The sequence below is a fragment of the Phodopus roborovskii genome, unplaced genomic scaffold, assembly GCF_943737965.1.
Source record: "Phodopus roborovskii unplaced genomic scaffold, PHOROB, whole genome shotgun sequence".
NCBI lineage: Eukaryota > Metazoa > Chordata > Mammalia > Rodentia > Cricetidae > Phodopus > Phodopus roborovskii.
The window spans coordinates 21,735,132-21,745,988 of NW_026125059.1; the positions used below are offsets into that span (position 1 = coordinate 21,735,132).

General features: G+C 49.7%; 1 protein-coding gene across 8 annotated transcripts in view; it reads right to left on the reverse strand.

The window, feature by feature from the left end:
* The window catches only part of Epb41l1 (erythrocyte membrane protein band 4.1 like 1), a 120,949-nt gene extending 115,518 nt beyond the window's left edge, over positions 1-5,431 (reverse strand). For 3 of the 8 annotated variants that reach the window (XM_051188049.1, XM_051188068.1, XM_051188024.1), the window contains exon 1: positions 5,185-5,431. The gene's annotated coding sequence lies outside the window, so the exon portion shown is untranslated. Of the gene's footprint in view, positions 1-4,536; positions 4,603-5,184 lie in introns of those variants that run through there. The other 5 variants (XM_051188109.1, XM_051188090.1, XM_051188079.1 and 2 more) reach the window with 3 other exon arrangements.
* Between the last annotated feature and the right edge of the window lie 5,426 nt (positions 5,432-10,857).

The following is a 10,857-nucleotide window of genomic DNA, read 5'->3' on the forward strand; positions in this document are numbered from 1 at the left end:
GAGGCGGAAGATAGCACCTAGCTGACTGTGACGTTGTGCTTCCAGCCTCCAGAATGGAGAGAATACAGGTCTATGGCTCTGAGCCCCTGGAAGCTCCTCAAGAAGGTAACACACTGTAGCAGACCGGGAATCTACGGCTCTGGATTCCAGATCCCCACTCTCCAGGCAGCTGTGCAGTTAAGAGGATCTCGTAAGCCCAAGAGAAGTCAGTCCAGTCACACACCTCGCTCCCCTGAGCAGTTTATTAGGCTGGGCCCTGACCCTATCCAGGCCTCCTCTTCTACCAGCAGTCAGCAGCTCCCACCAGCTGGAGAGCTGGTTTTGAAATGCAAATCTTTCCTGGTCTGCTTAATTCTCTAACCCCAGTCCCCAACACCAGCAAGACCAAGTCCAGCTCTTTCACGGTCTGGAGCCACATTCCGCTGCCACTCACTCTGTCCCTCCCACCCGCCAGCTTTTGTTTCAACCACATGAACCTCCTTGGGATAAAAATGCCACATTGCTTTTGCACATACTGGCCCAACTAGCACAAGACCATATCTAACAAGAACACCATCTCTGCCTCTCCCATAAAGCCTTTCCTCCCTAGGCAGCCGCACCTCCCCACCGCCTGCATTGTCCTTGTGCTAAGCAGCTTTACATATCTTGCTGCTGCCCCAGGCTGTGTGTGAGCCCTGCTGTGTTTGCTTCTCTTTCTGTAGGTCCAGGGCCCAACACTAGGGCATTCAAGTGGTTGAAGCAAACTTTGCAGTAGCCATAAGAGTAATAACAGCTAACATTTACCAAATGTTTACTCTGTGCCCACATTGTGCTGAGCGTTCCATATGTGCTCAAATCAGCCCTGTGAGAGGCTTCTATTGGTTCAATTTACAGGTGAAGAGATATGAAGGAAGAGATAACTCACCTGTTCAACTAGTATATGGCAAAGCCTGAAGGACTCCAGCGACAGTGTCAGTAACCACAATAGTCCCTTCTTAGCTGAGTCAGTTGCCAGCTATGGTTTGGAAATACTAATGTAAAATTCCCGAAAAACACAATCCATACATAGTTGTAGACTGTTCTGCATAGCACAATGAAGCCATTTCTTTTCTTGCTCTGTTCTGCTTAAGACATGAATCACTCCTTGTCCGATTTGTCTGTCTGCTCCTAACAGCCATCTCAGTTATCAGACCAACTGTTGTACTGGTACCCCGTCTCATGCATTCAATCCTTATTCACACACTCGGGGCCCCAATGCATTTGAATAGTGAGGTTGGAAATGTAGATATACCAGAGAAGCCACAAAGCACCTCCTTCAAGTGAAAAGGTGACAGTTCTCAACTCATTATGAAAAAAATGTGGTATGTACAGGATTCAGTACTAGTCACACTTTAAGACATTCCCTACGGAGGCTCCACCCAAATCCTCATCGGATCAGTAGGGATTCATCCCCACACCTTCATTGGTGGAAGAAACATGCAAAGGAGGAAAAATGGTGTGTCCAGTGGCACCCCGAACCTTTAGAACCCTCCCTCCTTGCTCTTCTTCTGCACAGTATCATGGGACAGGAGGATGCAGAGCACAGGCTTCCCAAGATCTTTTTCCTGCCTGCCCCAAGCAGAGCCAGCACAACCCAGGGCACACAGTGAGAGCTCAAATATGCAGCCAGGAGATGCAGGAGGAAAAATGATGAACTTGTCTGAGAACAATCCGTGTCTTGCTTGGACATTACACCATCAAAACTTAAGGAGACACTTAAGAAAGGACATCATTTAGTATCATCTCCTACTTTACACATTAATTCATTTGACAGACTTACTGAAAACAAGTCAAAAGCCAGACACTATCTGGGACACTGGGAAGAGTAACATGCAAGTCCCTGCCCAGATGGCATTTACAGCCTAGTTGAGGGAGACAATCAAACAACTAACAAGTTCAAGTACAATTACAAATGCTCACAAACTCTAGGAGAGAAAGACGCTTTAAGAATGTATGAAGGAAATCGCAGTGTTGATGGTGCACACCTTTAGTTCCAGCACTCGGGAGGCAGAGGCAGGCGGATCTCTGTGAGTTTGAGGCCAGCCTGGTCTACAGGGCTAGTTCCTGGACAGGCTCCAAAACAATACAGAGAAACCCAGTCTCAAAAAAAAAAAAAAAAAATGTATGAAGGGAAATACTGGCCTAACCTGGGGAGTTGGCAAAGCCCTGCCCCTCCCCCAAAGAAACAGGGACCAGTGTACTAGACAGTGGAACCTTTGTGCATAAAAATCCCAGCCTGAGGCAAGTGGGCAAGGACTAGATTTTACCTGCCTTCTGGCTAGCTCAGTCAGTAGAGTATGAGACTCTTAATCTCAGGGTCGTGGGTTCCAGCCCCATGTTGGGCGCCATATTTTAGGAGTAGGTTTTTCCCAACAGCCGGTCTAGTCCCATAGCCGCTGTGCCAGCCCCAAATAACACACAGAGACATTATATTAGATATAAAGCTGTAGGCCAGTTACTAGTTTCTTATTGGCTAGCTCTGTCTTAACCCATTTCTATTAATCTGTTTCCGCGTGGTCTCATCTTACCAGAGAGAGGGCCCAGACCTCTGTAGTCTCCAGTCTCTACATGCTGACTCCTCCTTCCTACTTCCTTGAATCCTCCTTGTCTCCTAGTCCCACCTATCTTGATTTCCTATTGGCCAACAGTGCTTCATTCATTAACCAGTATGAGAAACATATTTACAGAATGACATCTCCCATCAGTTTGGAAAAAATGTTCAAATGGGGAAGGTGCAGGGTGAGATTTTGCTTAGATAGCAAAGGAGTTACTGTCTAAGCTCACAAAGACCCAAGGTTTGAAGCCAGGACCCCTACCTACTAAGGTAGGCTTTGGGGCCTCTTCAGGTACAAGCATGCCGGCCTGAAGAAAGGAGGGGCTTCTCTCTTGTTTCAACCTAGAAGTTCCTGGCTCCTCTATTGAGTCATAGAACAGGTCAGAATAATTTGCATTTGTTAAAACAGAGATTGCTAGGCCTATCCCCAGACTTTGGTATGGTGTAGGTCTACCAGGAGGCTCCAAATTTGCATTTCTAAGAAACCATTACCCCATTACCAGCTGCAGGTCGTAAGCTGACCATACTGGGAACTATGGCTGTAAGCTCTAGTGAGGAAAGTGGCAGGTGGTAAATGGGGACTACAGCCAGGATCTCTGGGTGCAAGAAGAGTGAATTCCTGGCTAGCAAGATGTTTCAATGGACATTTGCTACCAAGCCTGATGACATGAGTTCAATCCCCGAGGCCCTCATAGTAAGAGGAGAGAACTGATTCTTTCTTACAAGTTATCCTCCAACCTTTGACCCCTCCATACATATAAAATGAACCTTCCCCCCCCACACACACACACACAGTGAATCCCTAAATCGTGGTAATAAGACAAGTCTAGCACTCTGAGCAAAACTCCAGCCTCGAAGACCCAACCCTGAGCCCCCAACCCCTAACCAGAGAAACTGAGGCTTAGAGAATTAAGCATCTTTAAGAGAAAAGAAGCTTAATAAAGATAAACACAAAAGGGGTTTGGTTTTTGTCAAAAGGGGACCCGGGACCACACTGCAGTGCCTGTGACCCTGCAGCCTCAGCATCCCTCCTAAGCTGTGCATTCAGGGAAAGGGATAAGGACGCCAGCTTCCCTTGCCTCTGCTGTCTTTGGCAGGGAAACAGTTTAAGGGTTGCAGAAATCCGCCTTTGCCCCCCACCCCATCACCATCCTAGTCTCCCTTTCATACCCCCAGCTTCCTCCCTTTCCACTCCAAATCCTGCACACGTACCCTTGTACACATGCAAAGCAGCAAGGAGGAGGGAAGTTAGGGAGAACAGCCAGGAGAAGACTTGAGCTTGCATGTCTCTTTCCTTCCCTCTGGATCCTGGTCAAACACAAAGTACCCATATCTGAAACCAGCAAAAGCCAGTGGCCAAATCCCCAAACTTCCTTTTCACCTTGTTTTTCAAATATAAGGGGCTTATTCTATCCTATTCCAGTTAGCAACAAAATGGCACTGTCTTACAGCTCCACATTCAGGCTCACCAATACACAAACAGCTACACACATAAAAACAAATATACCAGAACTTAATCAAAACAGATGCCCACATACATCCAGAGTTATTTATTCAGTAAAATGTACATATGCACCTAAATACACAAGAAATATACGGGGGGAACGCACACAGACTAAACATGCATGCAGTGTGCCCAATATATGGGGGAAGTACATAGGCCTCCTGAGAGGGGATTCCTTGGAATTGGGAGCTGGCCCTTTAAGACAGTGATGAGTCTTACTAGTCCTTTCAGGGTACCTAGGCTGCTGCTCGGCCCAGTAACAGGGTGAGGATTTGAGTGTAGCTGACTAGACCGGGTTGCCTCTGGACCTGTCTTTATACCACAAGGAAAAAGATCTCAGAATCCTCTGGGTCACCAGCCGAGGGGGCCGCTGTTGCTGCTACCAGCACCCCACACCCACGCCTGCACACACCCACCCCTTCACACCCAATCACCCATCCCACCCCTCACAAGCACACACCCGGGATTCAGGCAGGCCACGCCCTCCGCTCCTGCTCAGTCGGGAACCAGGCTCTGCTGTCAGTAGGGCTCTCTCCCGTACCCGGGGCGTGGCTGCCCACCTGCCAGCAGGGAGTCTCCACTCAGCTAGGACGCCCGCGCCGCTGCTGTCACCCACTTCCCCGGCTAGTGAGGGGCTCCGGGCGACGCCAGCGCCTCGGCCGCCGCCCTCACCCCTTCCTCCCGGCAGTGCGGAGACAAAGCCGAGCACACGCACACAGGGGCTACGCGGGCGCACACCCGCTCTCACACGCGCGCGCACACACTCACACAGGGAGTCACACTGGAGTGTACACAGCGAAATACACACACACACACACACGCCACAGGCTTCAGCCACAAGCGAAGCCATCTGTACAAGCGCACACCCTCAGCCAGATGTACACACTGCTACACATTGGGACACACCCTCTTCAGGCACAGCCGCTGATAAGCACAAGCAGACACACAGACCCTCATCCAGATTAGCACACCACCCCGCCCCAAGGTGCACACCCTTACACAGATGCACACGCACGTACATGCCAAACAACCACTTGTACTTATCCACAGATACACGCGCGTTCACACTCAAAGCACACCCTGAGATTAGGACCCCCGACACACGTACCCGCAAAGACAGGAGCCGAAGCTCGTGGCTCCGTCCACGCACGTCCTCCAGTACTCGAGGCTCGGGACGCGGCGACAGCCTGCGTGGTCTCGACGCCCTGCTAACCTGGCGGTGGCGGCGCGGCTTCCGGGAGCCGTCTGTCTGTCTCTCCGTCCTTGCGTTCAGTGGCCGCCCTGGCGGGCTCCGAGGCGCTCAGAAGCTGCGCAGAAATGCCCGGCTTGCTCGCTCGCTCCTTCGCTCCCTCCCACGGCGCTCAGCCCCCTCCCGCCCGCTCCGCACACCCCCTCTCCCCCTCTGCCCCGCCCCGGCGGCTCCCTGGGAGGAGGCGGCTGTGATCCCGGCCAGGCAGCGGCCGAAGGGCGTGCTAGCAGCGAGCGCAAACCACTGGCCCGGAGAGCCCGGCTGCCCCGGAGCAGCCGCGTCCGGTCCCAGGGAGGGGCGCTCGGAGGGCGGTGCGCCCCGCGAGCCCGCGCCGCTCGCTTCCCCACGTGGGCCAGGAACCCACCTGAGCCTCGGTGAGCTCAGAGGCCAGGGCGAGCAGCAGGACCACGAGGAGGAGACTCCCAGCCTGGTATGCTTGGCCTTACCCACCTCCTCCAGTATCACCGCCGGCACCAAGCCCACTCAGCTTTCAGGCCTGTGGCCTGGGCTAACCCGCTGGCCCAGCAGCACCACCAGTCCTCTCCCTCCGTCAGGACCTGGCCGACGCCCACCAACCTCCAGCCTCCCTCCTATTGTTCAGATGGCCAAGCTGCGAAAAGCCTGCAGCTCTTTCCACAGTCTCAGGTGGCAGCCCCTTTGCTCTCACTGAGAGCTCAGCAAGGGCCGAGCCCCTAGTCCTGGGACCCTGGGACCCTGGGACCCTAGACCCATAGACCCAAGCATGCCCAAAGTAAAGCGCCTGTCTGAATTAGGAAAGAATCCACCCTGGACCTTACTGGGCTCCTGCCGAAGGTCCTGCATACACACTTAAAGCCAAGCATAGGAATGGACAGACTAACCAGAACAGTGAACCTAGAATAGCACCCTGAGGATGTCTGTCAATGCCCCAGTACATAGACAAGAAACCGAGGGAATTCCTGCGCTTGGATTCCCAGGACAAGGGCTAGACCTCAGGAAGACCAGGAATACCAAGCCCCCTTTATTAGATTTTGAAGGGAAGAAATGAGGAAGAAGCAAATGTAAGCACTTACAGCATTTTACTGGAAGCCCGGACGTGGGTGACAACATGGGCAAAGACTCCTAAAGCAAACACTAAACACTGTCACCTCCTTGTCTCCTTTGGCCCTAACCATATCTCAAGTACAGCTATGACCCTTAGTCTGCCCCAGGTAGCACAGAGTCAAAGCCAGGGCCAGTAATTCTGGTTCTTTGCTAAGCTCCCACCTCCTTCCGACCCCATCCTCTCCAGTACAGGATGCTAAGAGCAGATTGGAAACAAGAAGCTGAATGTATAAGTCTAGAAGGGGAGGCATGGTGTGGACCTTCAAGGACACAGATAAACTAAGAGAGGGCAAAACTAAGGAAACCAAGGCCTAACACAGGACTGAGCAGAGCATGCCAGGCTTTCCTACACAGCATGGCTCGAAAAGTCCAGGATGCAAATTAAGTTCACCATAGGGACTAAAAATTCAATTATGTGGAACACATATATTCTAGACATATTTTGAGTCATATGAGTTGGGCAGTGGTGGCACATGCCTCAGTGTTCAAGGCCAGCCTGGTCTACAAAGTAAATTCCAGGACAGCCAAGGCTGTTATACAGAGAAACCCTGTCTCTAACCCCCCTCCCCAAAAGTCATATTTGCATTAACTCATTTGATTTCTACAGTTATTTTACACCAGAAAGCAGAAATTAACACAATGTCACTACATAGCTTGAAAAATGGCAGAGCCAGGATCTGAACCCGGGAAGCTAACTTTGAACTCCCATGTTTAACCATCAGGCCAGCCCTGAATATGAGATGAAGCTAATTGAACTACTAGAATCAGCATCCACCATTATAGGACTCTACTTACCTGTGTTTTCTGTCTCCCTGAAGTTCCCTGGTACCCAGCACAGACCCTGATTCAGAGACCTAATTTTTATTAAACAACTATTTGATGACATAGCCATGGCTACTATGCCCTCTGCTCTGGGGAAAGGGTGTGTTACCAGTGGTTTTAGATGAAGCTGAGGAGATATGAAGTGCTAATCAGATCTGCTGCTGTCAGCAAGAAAGAGAGAGAGAGAACCCCTAGAGCATGCACTGTGGAAACAGAACAAGTCTCTGGAAGGTCTCAACCCATGGCTACTGAGCAATTGAGATGTGGCTGGTGACTAAGGCCACGAAGGGAGCTGGTAACTAGATAGAATGTCTCTATGAGTCTCTATGAGATACAAGTGCACAAAGCATAGTATGGAAGAATCTAGATTAAGAACAGTTTCCATGAAGATCATTTCAAGACTTTTACTTGACCTTGAGCTCAATGATACAATGGGGGCGTGGTTGGGATGGGATGGGTAAAGCAGTCTTGTCTGTTATCCTCAAGAGATCACAGATAGGCCACAGGACTCAGCTCCAGGCTCTACATCTGAGAGAGACACTGTCATGCTCACGCATGTCTAAAGGAGGGGACCAGAATGTTGAGGACCTGAACATCACATGATGTGAATGTGTAAGTGGCCTGGAGAAGGGTGTGGTGGGTGGCTATCTCCGGCCATCTGTAGGCTGACACCCAGAAAGGGGATGTGATCTGTTCCCTATTACTGCATTTATGTCTACTAAGCAAGACCATCATCTGTGTACAGGAGCCCCTGGGGTTCCCCTGAAGGAAGGATCCTTGTGGAACAGATCCGCCCTTTTCCCTCAGCACCTAGTTCACCCAAGACCCAGAAACATTGATTACAGATTTTCTGGCTGAATGAATTTGAAGGAGTTACATTCAGCTCCAGTAGGTAGCTATCCAGAAAGATGAGTCCAGCTCACCACAGAGAACTCTAGAGACAGGGATATAGCTCAGTGGGTAGAGCACTTGGTTAGCATTGGGGGAAGCCCTGAGTTCCATTCTCTAGCACTGAGAAAAGAAAAAGGAAAACAAACAACCCCCCTCTAATATTTAGAGCTAACCCAAATCAATTGGTATGGGTCACTTTGACCAACTTCCTGTCAATACCTAGTCAAAGACCACATTTCCACTGAGAGGCAGAACCAGGAACTAGGTAACAACCCCTCAAGGTGAAAACAAGCCAGTTCTAATAGGAGGGAAAGTCAAGATCAGGGCCTTGCTGCTAGACCATCATATGGTGGTCTGTGCTGCCCTGGCTGGACCACAGCAGGACCATAGGACTTGCCTCGAGGTCCTGTTCCTTCTGATAGGGACGCTACCACACTAGAACAAATTCACAGGGAGAGGCCAGATCATTTGAGGATCTGTTTGGGAGACTGTAGTGGCCCAGGAAATCAGGTGTCACTTGAAAAAACACCTGGGTTGCAGTTAGGACCTTTGGGTTCTAATCCTGCCTCTGCCACCAGATTGTTTGCTGTGTTTTCTCTCAGGTTTCAGTATTCCCATGTGCAGCATGCAGAGTGACCTCCCAGCCCCTCTTAACTCTGGATCCTTTTAATGGGAGACAGAAAATGAAAGGTTACTGGGATAGCACGTAAGAAAGCCTATATAACTGTCAAACATTTTAAAGAAGTACCAATAGGGTTTGGTGATTGGACTTGTTGAGGACACTGGAGAAGAGACAAGTAGATGACAAAAGTAGGATTGAGATGAGGAACAAGGGCCCTGAACTTTTGGAAGGGTCAGCGAACATACCCACACACACACACACACACACACACACACACACACACACACACTCCCATCTTTAAAGACAAATTGTGCTGTGTGCCCAGTCACCTCCTGGACAGCTTCCTCATTCCTTTGAGCCACACCCCACACTTGGCTAAAAGAATCAACCAGTTGTGAGGAGCTTGACTCTGTCCTTCTGTTCTTTTGCTTCTGGGGACTAAGCCCCAGGGTCTTCCACATTCAAAGCACACAATCTACCCCTGAACTACCCCCCAGACCTGCCCCCTCTTTTCACCAATGAGCCCTCCTTGGGTTTTTACTTACATAATCAGCATCATTATCTTGTTTGGAACTAACCAACATTATTGAGCTCTTGGTACATGCTAGGCACCTACATAATTTTCTCATCCCAGGCTCTAATTATTATCTCCATTTTATAGAAGAGGATGCTGTGTTTTGCAGAAATTCCAAATCTTCTGCAGCCTCTTGGTCTATCAGGGAGATTTTAAAACTAACTAGGGAGAAGAACAAGACCGCTGTTATCTCCAGTTATCTCCAGTTCTCTGTAGGGGAAATGGATGCGCAAAGGCCAAGTTCAACCATTTGGACTAGTTAGCCAAGCCTTCCAAGGTAAGGTGGGCTCCTCCCTCTTCTCAGCTCCTGATTCTGCAATTCTAGGGACCCCTCTTCCTCCCCCAACCCACCTAAGGGAAGGACTTTCTATCTTTTTCCTAGGGAAGTGAAAGAGCTGTGAAGGTGAAAGCTCCTTCTGCCTCCCTCCTCCTGCATCACATGTCCTGGCCCAGGACCTGGTGGTGACATTATTGAAGGCTCACAGGGTGAGTCACGTAGGACTGACCTGTCAGAGTCACCTAAGCACAAGGTGCTAAGCTCAATTTAGAGAGGTGGAAAATAGGACAAGTGTTGTCATCCTCAAGAGAATGACCCACTTGTAGTGTGTCCTCCCTACTCACCTCATCCCCCAGTACTCTGGGGACTATATGAGCAAGCCATTAGGGGCATAGGGCACCCGTGAAAAAGGAGAGTATATCCCTACCCTTCAGAGGGGATAAGAGAAAGTACAAACTCATACTGATATACTTTAGGGTCTGTTAGAGTTTGAGTCTAGGAAACCCCACTGTGAAGACCAAAATGGTGAATGTTCAAGTTCTTTATATAAAATGACATAGCATTTGCATAAATCATACACATGGCTTCAAGGTTATTTACAATATTCAATACAATGGAAATTACAGGTAGACAATTGTTATATTGTGATGCTTAGTGAATAATGATAAAAAAAAATTCAGTATATTCCATGCTGATGCAATTCTTTTCCCAAATTGGTTTTTGTTTGTCGTTTTGTTTTTTGAGACAGGGTTTCTCTGTCTAACAGCCCTGGCTGTCCAGGAACTCACTCTGTAGACCAGACTGGCCTCAAACTCACAGAGATCCACCTCTTTAATCAAGAGTGCTGGGATTAAAGGCATTTGTCACCTGGCACAGAGAAGGCTGGGCTAGCAAGAGGGAAGGTCAACAGAGTGAACCGTCTTCTTTCTACTGCCTCCCTTTAGAGTTTTAATTGTTTTTATGTACATGGGTGTCCCTCCCCCCTTCATCTCCTTCCTCTTTCCCCTCCTTCTCCCCACCCCACCTCCTGTCTGTTCCCCAGAGAAGATAAGGCCTCCCCTAGGAGGTCAACTAAGTTTGTCCTAGCATCTCACTGAGGCAGGACCAAGGCATCCTTTCCCATGTCTGGACTGGGCAAGGTGTCTCTCCATAGAGAATGGGCTCCACTAAGTCAGTTTGTGCATTAGAGTTAGACCTTGGTCCCACTGCCAGTGGCCTCATATACTGCCTAAGTCTCGCCATTGTCACCTGTGTTCAGGGGTC